General features: G+C 40.6%; 1 long non-coding RNA gene across 1 annotated transcript in view; it reads right to left on the bottom strand.

Moving 5' to 3' along the window:
* Window positions 1-1,480: 1,480 nt before the first annotated feature.
* The window catches only part of LOC112133080 (uncharacterized), an 82,018-nt gene continuing 59,207 nt past the window's right edge, over window positions 1,481-24,291 (bottom strand). The window contains exon 4 of the long non-coding RNA XR_002914742.3: window positions 1,481-2,420. This is a non-coding gene — a long non-coding RNA (uncharacterized LOC112133080). The remainder of the gene's footprint in view (window positions 2,421-24,291) is intronic.

Here is a 24,291-nt window from a genome sequence, read left to right as displayed (position 1 = left end):
AAAGGTAAGGGACAAATTCCTTAAAGTCTGTCTTCTAGAGTTTTGCACAATCTAGAAAAGCTGCACTGTTAGCCCTAGTTCTTTCAAAAGAATACATTCATCATCAGCACCAAAATACCTGCTATTCTCTAAATATGTGCTGGACTTCCAGGCTTCCAGGTCTTGATTCAAACCTTGCTTTATTCCTTGAAGACTCTTACCTGAAATTTTTTCCTGAGAAAATCTCCTATTTGAAGTCTTCCCAACACCACTGTTAAATTGTTGTAGCTCCCTCCTACTTAATCCCATTGCACTTGCCTTGTGCCACCAGGCAAGCAGTAATTTTATTCTATCTAGGATTAAAAGGCAAGGGAAGTTTCTCTTAATCCTGTCCAAATGCAAAAGATACTTCTATTTGTCTATCAATTCTTTGAGAGCAAAGATAGTAACTTATTAATTTGTGAATTCCTCAGTTTGGTTAGCATATTGCCTTACACATTTTATAGGTTTAATAAATACTTCTTCCATAAATTAATAAATGAATAAGTGGGTTTGAAGAAAGAGTCCACATATTTCTTAATAGTTTTGTTTGGGGATGAAAACTTGAAGTCATAAATTAAGCAATTTCAAAGTTGTTTTAAAAAAGCTAAGGTCTAGAACCTGCACCTAATCTACCTAAAGAAAAATGAATGCAATTGAAAAATAATAAATGATAAAACAAGGACTTTAATTTTCTTTTTAGATTGTCTTGTTGCAACTTGACCATTACAGACAAATAAACAATTACTGTCAGCCTTGGTAAGGTGTAAATGCTAACTAAATATAGCAATTTGAATGAGATTGCACTACATAAATAGTATTGATTTTTTTTGTTTGCATTAGAGTAAATCACCATTAGAAAATAGCCTTCTAAGTCAATGGTTCTAATTTAAAACCTAATTATTTTAATTATTCCCCAAAGCAATCACATTTTATTCTATTCATATATCCCAGGTAATTGTACTGAGCTTACATATACACATATTGCACTAGAATCCCAGTTAAAGTTTGCAGCTCATCACTCTTTATTTGTATGAACCCTACTCAGGTCAAAACCCATCTTTTTTTATCTTTTTTTTTTTTTTTGAGATGGGCTCTCACTCTGTCACCAAGGCTGCAGTTCAGTGGTGTGATCACAGCTCTCTGCAATCTCCTCCTCCCAGACTCAAGCAATCCTCCCACCTTAGGCTCCTGAGTAGCTAGGAACACAGGTGCTCGACACCACCCCCAGCTAATTTTTTGTATCTTTGGTAGAGAAGGAGTTTTGCCATGTTGCCTAGGCTGATCTTGAACTACTGAGCTCAAAGGATCCCCTGCTTTGACTTCCCAAAGTGCTGGGATTACAGGCATGAGCCACTGTACCTGTCAGAAACCATCTTCTTATGGAAGCACCCCTTTTCACCTCTACTTACGTGTTCTTGTGGAGCACTTCCTGTCACTACCACAGATTGGACCCAACATCAACATTTGCATCATCCTTTATTTCATGGTAATTAATTCCTGGTTCAGAGTCAAGGTAAGGTAATGTGAAGGTGACAAGGCCTACAAAGCTTTTCATGTGTATTGGGGGGTCCTACCTTGAGTTCAGACTGGGTCAGATATGTTTGAGCAGGTGGTTGAGTGTATTAGTCTGAGACTTTTTCACTATCATGAGAACAGTATGGGGGAAGCCACCTCCTATGATTCCATTATCTCCACCTGGCCCCACCCTTGACATATGGGGATTATTACAATTCAAGATGAGATTTGGGTCAGTCCCTAGACAAACCATATCAATGGGACCATAGACAGTGAGTGACCTCATGCACAGAACAAGGAAAATAATTTTGCATATGCATTTGAGGGCAGGGGCAGGAGGGACTGACCTCCTGCAAGAGGGCCTGTCCTTTGTTGTTATTCATCCCCAAGCCCCATTGACTTTTTGTGTCAGTCCTGAAAAGAAAAAGGCTGCCTCCATTTACCCCTGAGACACAGGGACACAACATCATCACTTCAGTGCTCAGTGGAGATAGTGTGGGAAGGTGAGGCCTTCACGTGGAGCTTAGCATGCTCTCATGACCTGAGGTAGCAGCAAATGTGCCATGCCGGCTGCTCCCAATGCTCACAGCTCCCAAGAGGCAGCAACTTTTACGAAGACATCAGAGTTCTGTACCCAGCTGTAGCAGGATGAGGTGCTTTCCTTATAGTGAGTATCAACAAGAATGAACCCAAGCAGATGAATGAGAAAGGAAGAGCTTGGGAGCTCATGTGACACAAAACTCTGAGGCTCCAGGAACACAGGGGCAGGAGTGATCTAGGGAGCGGTCATGACCAGAACTTCAGCTTTATTTATACAGATCCAGATGGAATGATGAATCCTGGAGAAATTCTTCACATAAGGAGCAGTTGAAAGAACCATTGTCCTGGAAAAGACAAAAGGGGACTCTCTTTTATTATCTCAAAGCCCATTTGGATTAGGAGAGTTGAAGTGTTAAGCAAATGTAGGGAAGACAGTGGGTGCAAGTTACAAGGAAAGTCTACTCAGCTAGGCTGAAGGAGGAATATCTAACTATAAGGGTTGATCAACAAATAGAGAAGCAGCCTCAGGCAGTAGTGAGCTCATACTCTTTGGAAGCATGTAAGCAAAGAGACTCAATCTCATCAATGATGTTGAGCTAATCCTTTGGCCAGGTGGAAGACTGTTGTATGAAAGTAAAAGTGGCTAACATTATATGATTCCAGAGAGAATAAATAAGGTTAGATGGATGAAACCTACAAATAAATCGATTTTAGCTCATTAGAAAGAGCTTATTGTCAACAAAGCAGGCAGCCACATGAGTTGGCGAAATAGCCCTTTATCACCAGGCATGTTCAAGCAGAGCTTAACTGACTATGTAACAAGGTTGTTTTGTTCTGGATAAAATTAGAAAAATACCAGTGTGTGAGAGAGAGACTGTTTAAGTAGGTTCTTAACAGCAAAACCCTCTCATCAAGTGAACTGATGTATAAAATTTTAGTGATGATGATATACATGCTATTAGTCATAGCAGAAAAAAATGTATATAGCACTTGCTATATGCCATTCATTGTTCTAAGCACTTTAAATGTACTAACTCATTTAATTCTCACATCATTGTGAGATAAGTAGTGTGATTATTATTCCCATTTTATAAATGAGTACCTTGGACACAGAGAGTTTAAGTAACATGCCCTGGCTTTGAGAGCTAATAACCAGGTCATAACAGTGAGCCTAACTCTACTCTCCATGCTCTGAACTGCCTGCAATATCACCTAAAGTAAGACTGGGGAACTCATAGACTCGCTCACTCAACCTTGACAACCTTGAGTTATCCAAAAATCCAACTCACCTTGGAGCACACTGACCTAAAAGGACTGCAAGGTTCCTTCTGACTCTAATTTCCATATGAAAAAATTTACAAATGCAAAACTCAGATGACTTGGGCTCTGCTGAGGAAAACGAATTAGTTCTCCTCTTCACCTGGACGGCATGCTCCGGGAGGGGCCATCCCTCAGCTGAGAGCAGGCTCTGGCCTGGTTACAAAGAGAACTATGTTGCCTGTGGCCTCTCTTCTTTTCATGGCTTTCCAATAAATAGAAACTTGTCTCACAGAAAATCTCTATTCATCTTCTGGGTCACAAATTACCCCCCAAGGAACTCATTAGCAAAAAAGGAAAGGAGAAAGGGAAGAAGGGGGAGAGAGAGGAAGGGAAGGAGGGAGAGAGAGAAGGTGGGAGAACAGACTCAAACCAAGACAGGCAGACACAAACACAAACACAAAGAAAGAAAAAAAAATACGATTCAAGCTTCCAAATGCTAAATGTCAGCCCCCCCAGTGGAGAAAAGCAGCCTTCACTTATATAATACCCCTAACTAGACTAGTCCTCTCATTATACTCTCTTTTCTGTCATTTGCGAGAACTAGGAATATGCACAAGCCAAGGATTTTAAAAAGAATCCAAAATTTATTCCAAAGACACCATATGCTAGGCTTAAAACCAAACTCTCTAGCATATGTGCCCAACAGCAACTGAATTCAAACAATTACACTGAAACGTCAAGTGCAGAAGGGCTTGGTGTATTTGTCTTCAGGAATTCCCAGAGCCCTTCAAAGCTTTGCAAATCCTGCCAGCTTGCATTGGTCCACTTTGGGGCACTTCTAGTTCATAGACCCTGGGGCTAAAATGTTTTAAACTCTCCAGGCATTCCTTATAAGTAAATACAACACACCCACTAAACCAACATTAAACAAACATATTACCGAGAAAAGTGCAAAATGTGAGTGCTGAAAGAGAGGGATTTCAGAGACCATCAAATACAACAGCCTCATTTTTCAGATGAGGATATTAAGCTCCCAGCATACTAACTCAAGACTAGAACTTGAATTTCTGGTCTCTAATTCAGGATTTGAGTAATTTGGAGAGGTTTCCCCCCTCATTATTCCAGATAACATATACGTCTTTCCAGAACATTTCATGTCTCCTACTTCTTTCAATCCCTCTCTTGAAGTCTCACAAAAGATTCAGTCAATGTTGATGACTAGCCCTATGTTAAAACGTAAAAAGATATTTTGAAATAAGACAAAATCTACAAGAGTTCTATTTGGTCAGAGATAAACTTCATTACAGAAGAACTCTCAATTATTGCCTTTTTTAAATGTAACCAAGTTTACTAAAGGTATACGTACTCATGCTCAAGATAACTAGGTAACTTCTTGTTCTACTTACTCAAGAATAGCATGATGGGTCGCTGGTGCCTGCCTCTATTCAGGAAGCGTTCTAGAAAGAGCTACTCTCTTCTCTCTCCTAACTGTTTTCATGTGGCTGTTTGGTTTCTTTTTGTTGTTTTTCTCTCTCCCTCTCTTTCTCTATCTCATATTTTTATGCTGCATCTCCATATCCACATGCAGAACTCAACATGCTGATATAAATGTAATTATTTCAATTCACGATGGAGGGGTAGGCTGAGGCCTTGCGCTTAGTCCCCATCTCCACTCATCTTTCCCAATGCCATTTCAAACCCAGTCAAGGCCACTGTGAAGTGAATGCTACTTGTACATAACAAATAATGGTAGTGTGTTGGATTTTAACCCATAGAATTCCACAAATACACTCTACTGATATAATAAAATAAAATAAATATGAAAATCATGAAGAAGAGGCAGTAGAATTCCTATTAATAAATATAGAAGGAAAGAAGGAATCTGGAATCGCCAAAAGGCAAATGCCACAGGAATAAATGATGTAGACATGATCCACAAATTAAAGTGTGAGTGTTAGAAAAGAAATGAGATTTGCATAATCTCTAAGTATCTCACCTAAGATATTTATCAACATCAAAGGGAAAGATACTAATTTTACAATGGAGAAACTTGGCAGACACAAGCGTAATCAAGTGACTGAGGGAAGCATCATCAGTAATAAAAAATGTCAACACCATGAAGCCCTGGATATTTTATACTGAGAAGGATGCCACCATGTTATTTTTGTGGCATTCTTGGAAAAAAAATACATAACCTCATTTCAAAAATAAGAATATATTGCACAAACCCGAATCTTGGGGCATTGTACAAAATAACTGATCATTACTCTTTAGAAGTGTGAAGGTCATGAAAGACAAGGAAAGACTAAGGAACTATTATAGACTGAAAGCAACTAAGGAGAAATAACAACTAGATGCAATGTAGGAGCTTGAATTGGACTATTTAAAACAAAACAAAACAAACAAACAAAAAAATTACCAGGAGCAATGGTTCGCACCTGTAATCCCAGCTACTCCAGAGGCTGAAGCAAGATTGATTGAGCCCAGGAGTTTGAGACTAACGTGAGCTATAACCATGCCACTACACTCCAGCCTGTTCAACAGAACAAGACCTTGTCTTGAAGAGGAAGAAGAAGAAGATGAAGGAGGAGGAGGAGGAGGTGAAGGAGAAGAAGAATAATTGGTGAATTTTGAAAAAAATATAATTTAGTTAATAATATTGTACCAATGTAAATTTCCTGGTTTTGATCATTGCACTACAGTCTGTAAGATGTTAATATTGTTAACTTTAGGGCAAATGGGATAATGGATATAAAATAACAGTTTGTATTCTTTTATAATTTTTCTCTAAGTCTAAAATTAGTTTAAAACAGAACATTTGTTGAAGAAGAAGAAGAAGAGGAAGAAGAAGAAGAAGAAAAAGAAGAAGAGAAGAAGAAGAAGAAAGAAGAAGAAGAAGAAGAAGAAGAAGAGGAAGAGGAAGAAAGAAGAAGAAGAAGAAGAGGAAGAGGAAGAAAGAAGAAGAAGAAGAAGAAAGAAGAAGAAGAAGAAGAAGAAGAAGAAGAAGAAGAAAGAAGAAGAAGAAGAAAGAAGAAAGAAGAAAGAAGAAAGAAGAAAGAAGAAGAAGAGGAAGAGGAAGAGGAAGAAGAAGAAGAAGAAGAAGAAGAAGAAGAAGAAGAAGAAGAAGAAGAAAGAAAGCATGCCACTATGATTTCCCTTCCACTCTTGTACCTCGCATGTGTTTTCCGGAGGTATGGCATACCTGGTCATGGTACTAATAAAATAACAATCAAACTCAATACTGGTTTTTTGGAGAATTCATAACAAAAATAAACAGTAAAGAATGTCAAAAGAGTCATTCAAATTGTTCACCCAAACTACAATTAATAAATGCCATGCAACATAGTGAAGCTCCATCTCTACAAAACTAAAAAATTAGCCAGGGATGGTGGCACATAAAAAATTAGCCAGGGATGGGCCTATAGTCCCAGCTACTCAGGAGGCTGAGGCAGGAGGGCAGCTTGAGCCCGTAAGTTCGAGGCTGCAGTGAGCTACGACCAGGCTACTACACTCCAGCCTGGACAACAGAGCAAGACCATGTCTCCCTGAAGATAATAAATAAATGAAATTAATTAATTAATTAAAATGTCATGAAGGGAAATGAAACAAGTACTGCACCTTTCACTTTACCTCTCTAAGCCTGTCCTCATCAATATAATTGTGATAACAGCACGGTCTGTAGTGAAAACAAGCTAGATTTTAATCTTAATGAATCAGCTGTTTTGAAATTAAATGTCCTTTACAACATTCATTTGCTTTTTAAAAATACCTGTAATGCCATTTTAATTGTCTATCCCATAAACCCATATATTTTATTACAGCTCAATTTCACTAGCAACAATTACCAACAATGATATTTTTCATGAATACGATCCTTGTGGTTGGCAAAGTTATCATTCCCAAAAAGATGGAGTAGCACATGCAGTTAGGCTGTTTCTGTGATAAGATACATCAAGGACCATTTTGTACAAAAAGGTTTTCATGTGTGTTTAATGGGAAGTGAACTGCCATTTCTTGGAAAGGTACCCCAGAATGTCCTATAAGGACAGAGAACTTTATGATAACTACTGTTTAGTCAGCGTCTACTGGATCCCAGAGGCATGCTTGATGCTTGAAATACATTATCATAGTTGATCTCATGTCACACCTTCAAATAGTTATCATTATACCCTTTTAAAAAAATGGGAAAGTTGGCTGGGCATGCTGGCTCATGCCTGTAATCCCAGCACTTTGGGAGGCCGAGGCAGATGGATCACCTGAGGTCAGGTGTTCGAGACCAGCCTGGCCAACCTGGTGAAACCCTGTCTCTACTAAAAATACAAATATTAGCTGGACATGGTGGCAGGCGTCTGTAATCCCAGCTACTCGGGAGCTTGAAGCAGGAGAATCACTTGAACTCGAGAGGCAGAGGTTGCAATGAGCCGAGATCATGCCATTGCATTCCAGCCTGAGTGACAGAGCGAGACTCCATCTCAAAAGAAAAAAAAAAAGAGAAAGTTGAAATTTAGTTTTCCTTCAGCTGACAATGCGAACCAAGAGCCAAGCCCTGGCTCTTCTTTATCCAAACAACACACATCTGTTCCTTGTAATGGGAAGCTCAAGACAACAAGAGTTTAAAATCCTTATAGATAGGATTAAGACAATTTGGCCAAGTGAACACCTTTAAAATATCTAAGACCTTTTTTCTGAGAGTACTGATGGTGTTTGTCCTGACTGTGTCAGATTATCTGAGCACTTGCTGTTCTCTAGCTGGCGTGCCAGTGGGTAGTCTTGCTTCTGGTCTGAGAAATCCCAAGGGATCAACCAGCCTTCCTTGGGCACAAGCAGCCCCCTTCCAGAGGATGTGGCATTTCAGCATAGTCTTGAGAGATGACTTAAACAGCCAGATACATGTTTTCCTGGTAGAGAAAACAACATGGACAAAAGCACAGAGGCATGAATTGGGAGAAACTGCAAATGAAACGGTATGAACTGGGTGTGGTGGCTCACACCTGTAATCTCAGCAATTTGGGAGGCCGAGGTGGGAGGTCACTGGACCCCAAGAGTTCAAGACTAGTGTGGGCAAAATGGCAAGTCTCAAAAAAAAAAAAAGACACACACAGTATAGATAGGTAAAAAGACATTTTAAATAGTACATAGGAACAATATGTATGTGCAAAGCAAAGAAAATTCTAATCACAATTTGTATCTCTATACAATATGCAATCTAGCCAAGGAGGCTTACACACACAAAGCTAGTGAGTTTTAAAATAAATAGCAGGTCAGGCACAGTGGCTCATGCCTGTAATCCCAGCACTTTGAGAGGCCAAGGAGGTTGAATCACTTGAGGTCAGGAGTTCGAGACCAGACTGGCCAACATGGTGAAACCCCATCCCTAGCAAAAATACAAAAATTAGCCAGGTGTGGTGGTGGGCGCCTGTAATCCACAGCTACTCAGGAGGCTGAGGCATGAGAATCACTTGAACCTGGGGGGCAGAGGTTGCAGTGAGCCAAAATCACACCACTGCACTCCAGCATGGGCGACAGAGTGAGACTCCATTTAAAAAAAAAAAATGAATAGCAGAACTCAGCTCTTGATACACTATAAAATGCCTTTCAAACATGTCATCTCCTCCTGTACCTTTCTTTATCCATTCTCTTCCACTTCCCCAGCACTAGGCAAGTCATTTTGGAAAAGTAAAAAAAAAAAAGCCTTCCCCACTTCCCAATATTTTTTAGGTTGGAAACACAACGGTAGATCTTACATTTTTTAGTGAAGGTAGCACATAAAACTCCTATTTCTGCCAACTGAGTTTCTTAAGATAGAAACCTGATTCTGATGAGCAGATTTCTCAGTTTTACTCTGAATAAAAAGCACTAGGGTACCGTACCAATGACTTATGCCACCTTACAACCAAACAGTGGGAAATGATTGCTATTTATCACCAACTACTGTGTCTTAGATACTGAACATAATAATGGTGAACATTAACTGAAGGTTCTCTCTGAGTCAGACACAGAGCTAACTGCTTAACAGAGATCTTCTTGTTTAATCTTTACAACCATTCCATTTCCAAGAAGAAGGTTCTAGAATTATTATCCTCAAATTGGAAGAAGAAACTGAGGCATAGAATGGTTAAATAATCTTGCCGAGAACCCTGATGAGTAAGTAGCAGAACCAAGAATTTATCCCAACTGTGCCCAATGCCATAGAGCCTCATGCAATCTATTTGAAAGCCTAACAATATAGTCAGTGATTTTCCTGGGGCAGAAATGTGACCCTTGACTTCTCAGACCGCATCAATTATAGACAAAATTAAGAATTACTATTATAATTGTGCTCTACCCTAGTCCCCATCCAATTTTGTTCTAAGTAGTAAATGTGATCAGTTAGAAACAGCCATGGGTAACTGGAGCTAAAAAAAAAAAAAAGACAAAACTCTGGTGGCACATCTTTCCTATGTGAAGAGACCAAGAGAATATATCTGGTGGCATAGCCCTCTGGGACTCAGACATCTCCGCTTGCTGGGAAAGAAAGCTAGATCGAATGCCTCCCAGGGATATCTCAGGGGCACGCTGTAGGGAGGCAAATTGAATGTAGGGCAAAGGAAACATTTCAGGCAAAATGCCTTAATTCTATTTATCTTTCACTGAGTGTCCAGCCTGCACACTCCTGCATTCCCATTCCTGCATTCCCATGGTGTTGTCTAGGATGTGAAGAGTTTGAGTAACTTGTTCAGGATACATGGTTGGGTAAGTAGCAGAGCAAGTACCCCAAAAGCTTTCTATTTCCTGGTCTCTTGTTCTAATGCCTGTGTTGTGCTGTCCCTTAGCTGAGGCTGACAACCTCATGGGAAAGAAGAATGTGTTGCTTAGGAGCCACCCTGCCATAAACAAGTCCCATTATGCCTCAAACTTTAGTTTATACTCCCTCTCCTTGCTCCATAACAAGAACATAATAATCTCTCCATCCAAAGGCTTGCAGAGATTAAATAAGTTTATTGTGCATTAGTGTGGTAAATAATGTGGAACATGTTCATAGCAAAAGAGGTTCAAGTTGATGCTCAGACTCCAGGAGATCTAAATATCTCTCATTTTTCTTCTACTTGGAGAAAGTTAAAAAGAATGGGCAAAAAAGATAAAGAGAAGAAAGAGAATAGATGGTGGGGAAAATAGCAAGAGAAAAGGAAGGAGAAAAATCAGCACACTAGCTAAGGAAATCCTGACCAGCTGAAGCTGTAACACCGTCATTCTCCTTCTCCATATTCATTAGGCTTTTCTCTCCTTCCTGGAATGAACCTAAAACCAGCACCTTAGGAGTTCTGAGAATCATGTTCAATAAAACATGTTGGAGATGATGGGTTAGCAAAAGTATGAAACATATGGTTCATACTTTGACAATCTATGGTTTTAAGAAAGAGAAATGGGCAGGAACCAGGGTTACTTGAAGACAGACTACATAGCAGCGCTGTGGCTGCTTTGCACACAGTGTTGGTGAAACACTGTGTCAGTCAGAGTGCTCGGCTACGAAGAACAGAACCTGATTCTGGGGGATTTAAGTAGGAAACGAATTTATGAAAAGGTTTTTGAGATCGTAGTATCACCAGGAAGCTGGACAACCAGAGTTTGAAAATGGACAGGAACAAAAGATGGCAGACCTCATCATTGCCATCAGAAATCTGGTAAGAGCCCTGCTGCCCAGGAATCCACATGAGCTTAGCAAGGTAGATTTAGAGATCAGCGAAGGTAGAATATTGAGTTTAGACCTGTTTCCAGCTTCATCTCCTTTGGCTCAGGTTGGAACAAAAAATGACAGCTACCACTGATATAAGCCCTTCTGTTCTCTAAAACACAGAGTACAATGCTCTAGTGGTGGAGTCAGAAGTTCTGGGTTCTAGGAGCGTCTTGACCACTAATTAGTTGGCTTGGGAATCACTTAACCTCCTTCCAAGTTCTACATTTGCCAGTGGGAGGTAGTCATCCCCAACCTGTTCCTGCCCATGGCTGCTGTGAGAAGCAAGTAGAAAAGGATATAAGTGGTCTCAAAACTCTTATATCCCTGTGAAATGCTAAGAAGCCTTTTCATGATCATTAATTTTTAATTATCACGGGAAGGTGACACAGTACATGTAGAAAGCAGTGATATACGTCCAAAGATACATAACTCTAGAGTCAAACACTGGCTCCACCTCTTATCACCTTTGTGGCCTTTGAAAAGCCTTGCTGACTGTCTCGGCCACAGTTTTTGCATTTTTTAGATGGGAATAATGTTGTCTATCCCAAAAATTGCTGTAAAAATCAGAGGAGATATCATATGCAATGCAGAATTCCTGGAACTCAAAGAAATGGTAGCTAGGAATAATCACAATAAGCACTAGTAATAATAAGAGTCATGGATCACACCTCCTCGTCCCCCTACTAACCTTCTCATCATCTACAACAATTGATCATGTATGATTTGATAATCCCTCTTAAATTATTATTTGGAACTGATAATTACAATTTTATTTACATTTTGTCACTGTTGTTGTTCAGCCATCTCTAGAGGTCTATTTAATTGAACTCGTTTTAACCCCAGCCAAGAAAGCAAAAAGTCCTTTAAAAATCCCTGCCTTTCTATGTGTCATTTTCAGCAAGGAAGGGGTTACTGGGGATTCTGAGCACTTGCTGAAGCACAAGGCATCTGACCTTGTCAGGAGCCCTCAGGTTTTGCCAGCACTCTGCTTTTTTTCTGCACACAGCCCTCAGTGGAAAAATACTGCCCAGACTCTATGAATTATTAATCTCATCATGACATCAAATACCCGCTGGATAAAAAGAACAAGTGGCCCTACAATAAGGATCTTAGGGAAAACCAGAAGCTGAAGATAGTTGACCACAGTCAGAATTTTTCCTGCTACCCTCTGGGGTGGGAGACAATCTCATTCATTCTCAGCACTCCATACACAGAACTCTAAAGAGGCATCAGTTTAAAATGCTTCTGTTTGGAGGGGCTCAGGGAGCTGATAGAGAAGAAAAGCCTTTAAATTACTCTCAGCTTTCAGTTGATGATGCCACACTAACTTTAAATGAGTTTGTGTTTTGAGTTCATGAGAACTGGAGTACAAGAAGGAGTTCAAGGTCTTTCAGTTTTCTGTTTTCCCTTCATGGACCAGGCAAGGAATCTGGCTAGATCAAAATCTACTGGAGGGTAGGAAATTATTGACATATGGAAAATTCCAGGAGTAAAAGATCCATAGGAAATACATCAGTCATATTCCACATTACTTGGCAAAGCTTTGAACCAAATTTTTAGTAAGGCTAACCTCTGAAAGAATAGATTTATTTTTAAGTCAGAGAGAGAAAATGACAGGATAGGAAGATCATTGCTTAAGAGATTCGAGCTCTGGAGCTTTGAGCTTTCATTCAAAAAGCACTTACCGAACATAGGTGTGCTTCAGTAAACACACATACCAACCAGTGAAAAACCATCTACCATTTCTGCAATACCGAGTATCTGTCAGGCACTCTGCCAGGTGGTTTATTCATCATATCTAATTTACCCTCACTACAACCAAAGGATATATAGTTTTATGCCCCTTTTGCTTTTTTTTTTTTTTTTTTTTGATGTTGATGGACACTGATAAAGTATGCATTTATTAAGGCCACAAGAGTTGAAATTCAAACCCAGATTTGTCTGGATTTCAATCCCTTAAGAAACATGTAATTGGCAGCAGAGCACAATGAGCAAACAGCTAATGCCAATGCAACACACATGTGGTAAGACAAAATCTGTAATAGCCAGAGAGTATTTGTAGCCAAAACATGCAGAAAAGCAACAAGGTGAAAACTGGCTTCTCCAGGACCGAAGGGTTTCTCAGGGTGCAAAAATGTTAATGCTAATACCAGGGCATTCCAGGACAAACTGGGACAGTTAGTCACCCCACAGTTAAATGAGGGGCAGCTCCTGAAAGAGAATTTGTGTGAAGGTGAGAAATTTGACCTTCATCCTAGGAAGAAAAAGATGACTATTCTGGACAGATGATTGTTCTAGAAAGGAGAAGATATTAGGGAGAACAATGGATGCTGAGTGAATAGTGGATTAGTGAGAAGAGTGGCTAGGAGGCTTGGAATAAAGGAGAAAGACTGAAAAAGTAGACTAATGAAGCAAAATAAATTATACATTTCCCAAGTGAAATCTAATCAAGACAGAAGTTTGTATTTTACACTGACTAAATAGACTAAAATATTTTAGCATATAATGTAGTATCTACCTCGTATAAGTTGAATTGTGTCAACAATAAAAATATGTTGAGGTCCTAGTCCCCAGTACCTCAGATGCGACCATTTTTGGAAATTGGGCTGTTGCAGATGTAATTTGTTAAGATGAGCTCGTGCCTAGTGCCCTTATAAGAAGATGGCCATGTGAAGACAGAGACACACGGGGAGATCTCCGTGTGACAACAAGAGCAGAGACTGGAGTTAAGCAGCTGCAAACCCAGGAATGCCAACGATTGCCAGCAAACCACCGGAAGCTAGAAAGAGGCAAGGGAAAACTCTCCTACAAGTTTCCGAGGGAGCGTGGCCCTGCCAATGCCTTGATTTAGGACCTCTGGCCTTGAGCACTGTGAGACATTTCATTTTTGTTGTCTTAAGATGCCCACTTTATGGTACTTTGTTACAGCTGCCCTAGGAAACTAACGCACTAGCCAAACTCTATCCAAACTTGGTTTTATCACAAAGAGACAGGATGGAGCTAGGGAATAATAGGAACACTCTGCTGAGAAACCCCTAGGAAGCAGGCATCAAGCCGAGTGCTTTCTTAGGAGTTTATGGGTGGGCTGTCTCAATGGTCCTCTAATAACCCAGGTCATCGGTAAGAAATGGAGACTCAGAAAGAGGCTGCAGCTCGCCCACTGCTACCCAGCTAGGAAGTGGCGACCCAGGGCTTAGACTCATGTCTCTCTGACTTCAGAAACAGATTATTCGTTTCTCCACCCTTGGATTTCCTAAAAGGAGAGGCAAGGCAGCCAAGGCAGAAGGCCAGATAAAACTGAAAAGCCTGGCAGAGCTCTGAGCAATTCACAAACATGAGAAAACACAACCTTGAGGGCTCTGGGGTTGGGGTGGTGAGAGGACAGGTGGAAGAAAGGCTTCTTACCCCACAGCTCTGAGTCACGCAAATGTGATCCGCATCCATATCAGCAGGACTTGCTTCTCATCTTCCCTTTGGGCTCTACAGCTCAGGGGGAGGCAAAGATCAAGCAATGCTCAGGGAGAATTGAGAGTAAGGAAATCTTTTCAGAAGCCTCTAGGGCCTTTACTTTCCTAAAGTTAATTACTTTCTGGATGAACATCTGATTAGAAATATCATTTGCAAGCCCCACCTGCCGCGGATGTCTCCTATTTTCAAAGCAGATATTCAAAGAATGTTAAAATCCTAATATATATCTTCATCTCCCATGGAAAACAGAACAGTGATTATTTTGAGCCTCGGGAAGTTGGGATCCAGTCAAGGAATTCATCATTACCCTTATGCAATCTAGGAGATGGGGAACAGATCGGGTGAGAAATCTCAAAGGAAAACATGCCGCCTGCAAAATTAGCCTGAGTCATTGCTCCAAGTGAGAGGCTGTGTTTAAATCAGGAATAATTCTTTAAATTTCAACCCATGACCCTGACAATGAGGTTGTTGTCTTTGGAAATGAACCAGTATGTCTTTGTCTGTGTGTGGCAGATGCACTTGCTGAAATATTCATATGCAGTGGAAAGGCATAGGGTCGGCAGCCAGAAAACGAGGTTCTGGTCTCTCCTGTGTGACTTATGCAAGTCACATTCCTTTCTCAGTCTCAGTTTCCTCATCAATGAAATAAACTTTTTTATTCTGATGTGATTACCTCTTCCTGGCTACTCCTTCTCTGTTCCTCCCTCCCTCATCCCATTTCTCTTCCTTCTAAACTTCCCACTTCCTATTGCCATGATAATGAAAGAGTATAAGTCGAGTTGATGCATGGGCTTGGACAAGACACTGGAAGGGTCTTTGCAATGCTACGCAGAGCTCCAGGTGAGTAAATGAAGGAAAAGACAAGGAGGTTAAAATTGTGTTATTGCAAAATGTATTCATTCATTTATCCAGTCATTCATTTCACTAGAAACCCATTATGTATCTCAGTCAAGCACTAGACCTTAAGGCTAAGAGAGTAAGAGTAAAATATCATTCCTGGCCACTGGAACACACAGTCCTAGTAAGAAGAGAGAGAAATAACTGGTTAATAATAATTGGATGTTATATACAAGTAAACACTCAAGGTACAATTGAAGCAGGTATTAGAGGAACTTATCCAGTCATTTTATGTAGAAAGCTTCCCAGAGGAAGCAAATCTGGGGAAGAGAGTAGGACAGAGGATATTCTAGAAAGAAGGAACCCAGGACATAGGCAGAAGTTCAGGTAGTTAAGTACATCTGCAATTCAAAGCTCTAAGCCATGTGGCAGAAGCAGCAAACAGCGTCAAATGACAGAGAGACTCATGGGGGTTGTTTGTGTGTGTGTGTTTGTTTTCAGTTTTTTGAGGCAGGTCTCACTGTGTCACTCAGGCTGGAGTGCAGTGGCACAAACATCGCTCACTGCAGCCTCAACCTCCTGGGCTCAAGGGATTCCCCCAGCCTCAGCCTCCAAAGTAGCTGGGACCATAGGCGCATGCCACCACACTTGACTAAATTTTTTCATTTTTTTAGAGATGGGGTCTCACTATGCTGCCCAGGCTGCTCTAAAACTTCTAGGCTTAATGAATCCTCCCTTCTCAGCCTCCAAAAGAGCTGGGAGGCACAAGCCACTGCACATGGCTCATAGACCTTGTTAAGGAAAACAATTGACTTATCAGTCATGATCTGCGTGAAGATGGCCATAACCTCCTTCCTGGTGCTGGCATATCTAACAGTGAGCCCATCACTCTCATATCCCCATGCCTGAAAGGCATCACTTGTAATAGTAACAAGACCCATTGTGTGAAGCTCCAGAGAACTTGAACCAAAGGTTAAAAACTACAGAAAGGCAGAAACTTTTAATAGCCAGTGCTGTTCAATTGGAAGTAACAATAAATTCTCCATGAATGACTGTTCTGCCACTCTCTGGAAAGATAGAATAGTTAGGCAACCTAAGCTTAATTTGTATTCACGGTAAACCTTAATCTACGTTCACTTTTCCTCCCAATGGACATCAGTTGAGTCATCTATAAAAGAGCAAACAAGACCAAATGGGTGTTATTTCTGAGAGTTTTCACCAAAAAATTTTTTTTCTTCTCCACTTACCCCACCATGGGTCTCTCTACTACACAAATTATACTCATCAAATAATAATTGTTTAACTTTATATTTGAGTTGTACAAACCAAACAGTGCTGTGATTTAACTAGATATTTCTGAATATTGAAAACATCTGGAAGTCGACTATTTGGGGACTCAAGATTGGAAACCTCCTGCAGCAATGACAGTCTGTGACGTCAGAGATTACAGAGACAAAAAAAAAAGAGTAATTGTAACCTTGAAAGATTTTGAAGACAGACTCTGAGTAGAGAAAGCAAAGGTGAATGGAAATCTCAGGGAGAAGAAAAAGCCTTTGGAAGGGAGGTAGTCGAGAACAGTCTGGAATTAAAGGGATGCACAGAATAAAGTGGGTAAAGCTTGGAATGCATGAATGTGCAGGTCTGCCTTAGAAATAGATTTTGATTACGGACATGTGCTTTAGCACTCTCAGACTCCTTTCATTTTCTGTATATTCGATGAATGACCCTCAGCTTTAAAGCACTGTTGCAACAATTAAGTTAAATATTTTATGTAAAGCTATTAACTATGCCTTGTACACAGTAGGTTTCCAAAAAATAGTAGTAATCATAAGAATGACAATGATGCTTTAATCAAGATGTTCAGATACCAGGAGCACTTTAATTTGTTTACTGTGCAAAAAGATGCCAGCCTTTATTGCTCTAGTGACAGTTAGATGACTTCAGAAGCAGCCTAGGGATAGTGTGTCATTGTCATTGTAGATAATAAAAGCAGAATTGAGAGGAGAATTAACGAGGAAAGCAGACAAATCCAAAATGCTAGGCCATCATCCGTCTGGACTGCATCAATGCAGGGAATAAAGGGATGACGTAAGTGTTTATTTCTAACTCTCCCTCTCTCTCTGAGAATGCTGAGTGTTTTCAGTCTGGCTTTTGCTTTTAGAGCTCCCAACACACCTGGACTCCAAACAGCATCTTTTAAAAACCTGTTGTTGGCCTGGATTCCTAAAGCAACTGTGTGTATGATAATGTTTTTGGTACATGGGTAGCAAGGTAATAGTGATATTCACCCCAAGAACTAAGAAATTGTACCACAGAGTTAAACTAGAAAATTAGTACAGTTAGAATGAGATATGCAAAGTCACCTCCCAGAAACAGAGCGGGTCCTAGGCCAGCAGGATGAAGGCTAACCTCAATGAAGCCATTAACGTATCTAGAGAAAAAATACTTTGGCCACAAGGAAGCTGACCAGCATGGAAACATAAAAAAGGGAACCACACAACCACTGGGTACAGTGTGATCCAAGCCCTCTCCAAGGTCGTGCTAATGATCAAATACTCTGGAATCTGTAGCAGCTGCCCTATCACCTTGAGGACAAACCCCCACACTCCTCACATGACCCATGAAACCCTATGTGATTGAGCCCCAATACATTTCATCCCCCACCTCTCTCCAACTCATGCAATTCCACTCTGGTCCCGGCCTTCTTTCTGTTTTTACAATGACTAGTCTCTTGGCCTGGGATTCTCTTTTCCCAAATTTTGAATGACTCCTTCCCTCATTTAATTGCTTAAATTTAATTCAGTCTTCCCTAGCCACCTTATCTAAAATCCATCCAACAGAGAGTCAGAGCCAGGCAATGTGCTTGTAACTTGTGAAACAGCTGGACATTTTTTTGAGATCTATGAAAAAGTTACGCGCACACACACACACACACACACACAAAAGCCAACAAATACCATGCCAGAAAAAGCTTGTTTAAAAAGCTGAAAGAGAGATACACACTGCACAACATAAAGCTGGTGAAATATTTGGTCTCAGCAGATTGCAATGCTGCAGTAATATTTCCTGAACAAGGAAGAAAGCAATCCAGGAGAAGCTTATTTATTGGAGCAGGGTTTCATAGCCATGAATCTGGCTTACAAAGCAAGTGAATACTTTTAGAATACCAATCCATTCTGTCTTTTAAATGTATTTAGTAAAATATTTAAATTGTTTTTCCCCTAACCCCTTCTATTCTGAGAACTTGATCTTAGCAACTGAGGTTTATGAAATCATAGATCTTTAAGGAAGGAAAGCAATAACACTGTTTCATTCTCATTTGGCAAAAGCATCCCAAATGGAAGATGGAGATATCAGACTGTCCCATGATGTCACTATACTCCCAAATCCATTAAACAGCCTTTGCTCTGATTTTATTCCCACCAGGCAAAGTTCTGATTATAATTTGGCTTTTCATGTAGGTCTGCTAGGAAAAGAAAGAACTAGAAATGTGAACCTAAACTTTCCGTCTCCCTGTGTCAATTGTATGTCCTGCTGTTCATCAATATATAGCACAAATGACTATTAACTTGTGCTTTCATGTATGTGTGTGTCTTTAGACTGCAGCAAGAGGCTTCCTTGAGGGACCTGATGGGACTGGGAGGGAAGAGTCTCTAGGTCTTTTTTTAAACTTTTGTTTTACATTCAGGACAAGTGCAGGTTTGTTACATAGGCAAACTTGTGTCATGGGGCTTTGTTGTACAGATTATTTCATCACCCAGATATTAAGCCTAGTATCCATTAGTTATTTTTCCAGATCCTCTGTTTCCTCCCACCCCTCATTGTTCAACAGACCCCAGTGTCTGCCTTTCCCCTCTATGTGTCCACGTGTTCTCATCATTTAGCTCCCATTGGTAAGTGAGAACATGCAGTATTTGGTGTTCTGTTCCTGTGTTCATTTGCTAAGGATCATGGCCTCTAGCACCATCCATGCCCCTGCAGAAGACATGTTCTCGTGTTTTTTATGGCTGCATAGTATTCCATGGTGTCTATGTACCACCTTTTCTTTATTCAGTCTATCATTGACAGGCATTTAGGTTGATTCCATCCATGTCTTTGTTATTGTGAACAGTGCTGCATCTGTAAAGAACTTAAACAAATTTACAAGAAACAAAAATAACCCCATAAAAAAATGGGCAAAAGTCTCTAGGTCTTTACATCAGAGAAAAATGGAAGGAGAGAATAGGATAAGAGCTTTTTGGTGGAGAAACATGAAGCATGTAGTGTGCATGTGTGTGCATATGCACACACGCGTGTGTGTTGCTGTTCCAGAATTTTCTTTGTTGAGCCAGAAGTGAGGGAATAAATGTGGCAGGGTTTCTAGAGGATCTCTTGAGACCTGGTGAAAGAAAAGATCAGTCCATGTGCCAGCATGGTGTCTTTAAAGGAGTGAGGTTTTGGAGAAGAATGGCCCTCTGAGAGCCAGAGGCTTAGGAGCCAAAGTCCAGGACACACGTGGTCAAACTTGGCACAGGGGAACAAAGCTATCCTCCTTTAAAGGACCATGAGAGTCTGAACAGGGAACTGGATCAGTAAAAGCATTCAGAGGGAGAAGCTTGAGTCAATTCTAATAATTTAAAGATCAAAAATGGGTGGTGACATAAGCCTCATGAGAACATAGAGACCTTTACACTTGCTACGAAAGAACTGAAATCTCATGTACCATTCTCTGACCTCAGTCAGCATGCAGACAAACCAGGATCTGATTCTACCTGGTGCAAGACCAACACCGAGAGGTCATTTTGCTAACTGCTGCCCAGCCTCTGGGAATAACACTCAACCATTCTGAAGTCTCTTCTTTGAAACTTCAAACGAACTGAAGACCAGAGCCAGTCTTAGAACTTATACAAATAAATACAGTTTCTAGGAGTATCTTCCAAAATGTGCTATTTCCTCTGAAAATGTTTTTGCTAAGGAAAAAAAATCTAATGCAGAAAAGCACAAAATAAGCAAAACAACTGTGAGGCAGGTGTTATTGATCTCACTTTATAAGTGAGCAAACTAAGGTTCAGAAAATTGGAGGAAAGCATCCACCACCACTCAGCCAGTGGATGACAGATCTGAAACACAAACCTGAGTCCCTAAGTCTAAAGCTGTTTCAACAAGACCCAGTCACTTTGCAGTCATAAAAGAACTTGAAAATTATACAAAGGCATACTCCACTGACCACTTCACAAGTAGACACCTACTGTGTGCAAGAAATCATGTTAGGTCCTGGTGATTAAAGTTCCACTTCTGAAGAGTATAGTTGTTCCTAGGTGGGGGTGAGCACCTGCTCAGGACTTTCTCATGGAAGGTGCTTATAGGTTCTTCTAGGAGAATGGGAAAGGCAGGAGATGGAGGAAGGCTTCATCAAGAGAAGAATGTTTCTGCATTTCAGGCACAGGCATTGAAAGCAGGGAGAGAGAGAGAGAAAAAAAAAAAAAAAGGATGTAGAAGTTTGAACAGGCTATGGGCAAGGTCAAAGAAAAGCAAACTGCTTATTCTACTTCAAGAATAAAGTACAAGTTATGGGAGGAACAGGTAAAAGAAAATTATGTACAACTTTAGAAATAAAAACAGAATGTTGAGTTCTTGAGACTTCCAGGAACATCCAGAAAGAAGACAGAATCTAACGACCACTAACTAAACCCTAAGAACTCTAAAATTCTAGAACCCTGGTTGTTTCCTCACTGTTGCTACTTTCACTATTTTCGTAGCTTTAAAATTCTTAAGTCAAAAAAGACCTTGCAGGCTCGTCCTCAGCAGCATAAACACAGGGATCTGAATAGACTTCTAACTCGCGCGCAAAGAAAGTAAACTGGTGTGTGGCAGCCATTTTGAGGATCAGGAAGAAACAAAATCTCTGTGGCTGGTGATAAGAAACCGCAATGAGCACAGGAAGATTTGGCTTGAGAAGGAGCCCTGGGGAGGAACAGGTGATAGGCCCAGGGGCTCCTGGTTAATAAAAATGACTCCTGCCAAGTCCACCTCCTAGGGTTCAAAGGAGATGCACGAGTGGAATCACTACCTAGTGAGTTCTGATGATGATCTTTCCTAGGCTGTGGACGAGGGACTTGGGAATCCTGCCATTAAACTCTTACCTCTGAATGTTCCTGCTTTGTTTTTTAATCCAACATTCCTAAAGCCTTTCATCTGCATTTCTGGACTCAGCCTATTGCTGCAGCAGATCCTCGTTGGCTGTTTAATGATAGTCTAATGAGGTCTCAGAGTGTCCTGAAGGAACGCTTCTGGCCAGCAGCTTTCCCTTTAAGGAGGGGGCCTTTGAATCTAGGTCTGCATTAAGTATGAATCAAGCTTTCCGTCTGTGTCTGGTGCACACATGAGTGAAATCCACCTCTGTATCACTCGTTCCTGGAGGGGATTTTCTCTCTGTATTACACCTGCAGAACGCCATCCTCTTTTCTCTGGCAAGCCTGGATACATGATTAATATTTTAAGCCTCCCAGGTTCCGCTTTCCCTAGTTTCAAAAGTGCCTGAATGTTGGACTTTTTAAAAATGTATTTATCTCCCCATCCAGGCTGCTGAGGAGAAACTGCAAGTAGAAGGCACAGCCAGGGGGGCCTAAACAAATCTGGGCAAATCTTTAAATTGCTTCTGCAGTCATTGGGGTTTTCTTTCATTAGCATCTCAGATGCTACTTCTCTCTTGCTGACCTTCATTTTGGAGCGGAAGGCAGAACAGTTTTAAGAGGGCATTATATCTTTTCCTTTGGAAACAGAGACTTGAACTGTATGGCCAGTGTTAGCTCAGTTCAGAGAGAAATGTGTCTGGCTTCCCTTCCTCTCCTGGGCACCACCATCTTCCCAGACTCAGTCCAGGAAGACTCTTCTGATTTTTCTCTCCTGAGCTCCCTCCTTCTGTTCAGGAGGCACTGCAGAAACATCCCCCACAAGGCTTCTGGCATTCCCCTCACGAAGGGCTGCAGGCACCTTGTTATCTCCCCATCCGCAGTATCCTTACAGCAAGCCTCCTTTGCCCAAGAAGCAGAAAAAGCCTTAGATATGAGGGCAGGAAGGGCTGGCTACACACCCCTGAATCTACAATCTGACTGCTTATGTTCAAATTCAGTTCTGACACTAATTCTTAACTAATTCCAGTCCTAGGAGACTTGGGCAAGTCCCCTAATTACTTTAAGCTTTAATTTCTTTACCTGTAAAACCAGGGATGGTAATAATAGTCAATGAATAATAAAGAGTCAATAAATAATAAATGAGAGTAAAAATAGGACTCACATATGCAAACATGTATAATATATTGCAAAGATCTACTGTACGCATTTATTACACAGATGACTGGAGTTTAGGAACCCTGGTCTGCAAAGATACTAAGTTCCCATCTACTTCTAAATCCCTAAGCATCAATCCCTGTAATAAATAAATATTGAACAATCATGTCTCTGTTGGGTAGTAAAGACACAAGAAAGAATGAGGAGCAGGATTTGCTTTTGTGCTATTCATGACTAGTGAGTCACACAGACCCACAACCACAAGAGAAGCCCTGATCACTGACTTTCACTTAGCCCAGTAGCCAGGACAATGAAAGGGCTTTCTTCATTGGGTAAAGCGTACTGACTCCTCAGAAACATTAAATGTTTGCAGCTGGTAGATTCCTCTCTATTATATCATGTGTTTCTGCCCCCAAAAGACTTTGGTTGAACACCGCTTGTCCTGATTGGATTGAATCAGAGATCTCTATGTACTGACAATGCATTATGATGTGTTGGAATGGTGAACGCAGGTGTAAAGTATAAGGGGTGCCTGCTTCAAACAACAGTGCTGCAGAGCAGAACAATTACAGGGTTTAAGAGTGGAAGGCCCAGTGCAAGGGATGATCCTTCTTGGTTCTATGGATTTGGGCAATGCACTTGACTTATTTCAGTGCGTGTCTCCACTTGTAAAGATAGAGATAATTCTATCTGCCTGTTGACAGTAATGTGGGAAATAAATTAGATGATGTACATGAAAATATTTTTTGGATTATAAATTTTTTTCTGGCTGTTTTGTTTTTTTAATCTTGAAATGAGAAGAGGAGATGATGCTAATGTCTTATTTTTTTAGGGGGGTGTGTTGGCTCATGCCTGTAATCCCAACACTTTTTTTTAAATTATACTTTAAGTTCTAGGGTACAGGTGCACAACAGGCAGGTTTGTTACATACGTATACATGTGCCATTTTGGTGTGCTGCACCCATTAACTCGTCATTTACATTTGGTATATCTCCTAATGCTATCCCTCCCCACTACCCCTGCCCCATAACAGGCTCCAGTGTGTGATGTTCCCTACCCTGTGTCCAAGTGTTCTCATTGTTCAATTCCCACCTATGAGTGAGAACATGTGGTGTTTGGTTTTCTGTCCTTGCGATAGTTTGCTCAGAATGATGGTTTCCAGCTTCATCCATGTCCCTACAAAGGACATGAACTCACCATTTTTTATGGCTGCATAGTATTCCATGGTGTATATGTGCCACATTTTCTTAATCCAGTCTATCATTGAAGGACATTTGGGTTGGTTCCAAGTCTTTGTTATTGTGAATAGTGCCACAATAAACATATGTGTGCATGTGCCTTTATAGCAGCATGATTTATATTCCTTTGGGTATAGCCCAGTAATGGGATGGCTGGGTCAAATGGTATTTCTAGTTCTAGATCCTTGAGGAATCACCACACTGTCTTCCACAATGGTTGAGCTAGTTTACAGTCCCACCAACAGTGTAAAGTGTTCCTATTTGTCTACATCCTCTCTAGCACCTGTTGTTTCCTGACTTTTTAATGATCGCCATTCTAACTGGTGTGATGGTATATATATTCTTATAATGTCAGTTTCACAGTCTAGCATAAAGAAGAGGCTACATACTATTCACAATAGGAAAGTCATGGAATCATCCTAAATGCCCA

This window comes from Pongo abelii, chromosome 3, assembly GCF_028885655.2.
Source record: "Pongo abelii isolate AG06213 chromosome 3, NHGRI_mPonAbe1-v2.0_pri, whole genome shotgun sequence".
Lineage (NCBI taxonomy): Eukaryota > Metazoa > Chordata > Mammalia > Primates > Hominidae > Pongo > Pongo abelii.
The sequence above is the reverse complement of the archived record's forward strand: the minus strand, read 5'-3'. Positions and strand labels throughout refer to the sequence as shown.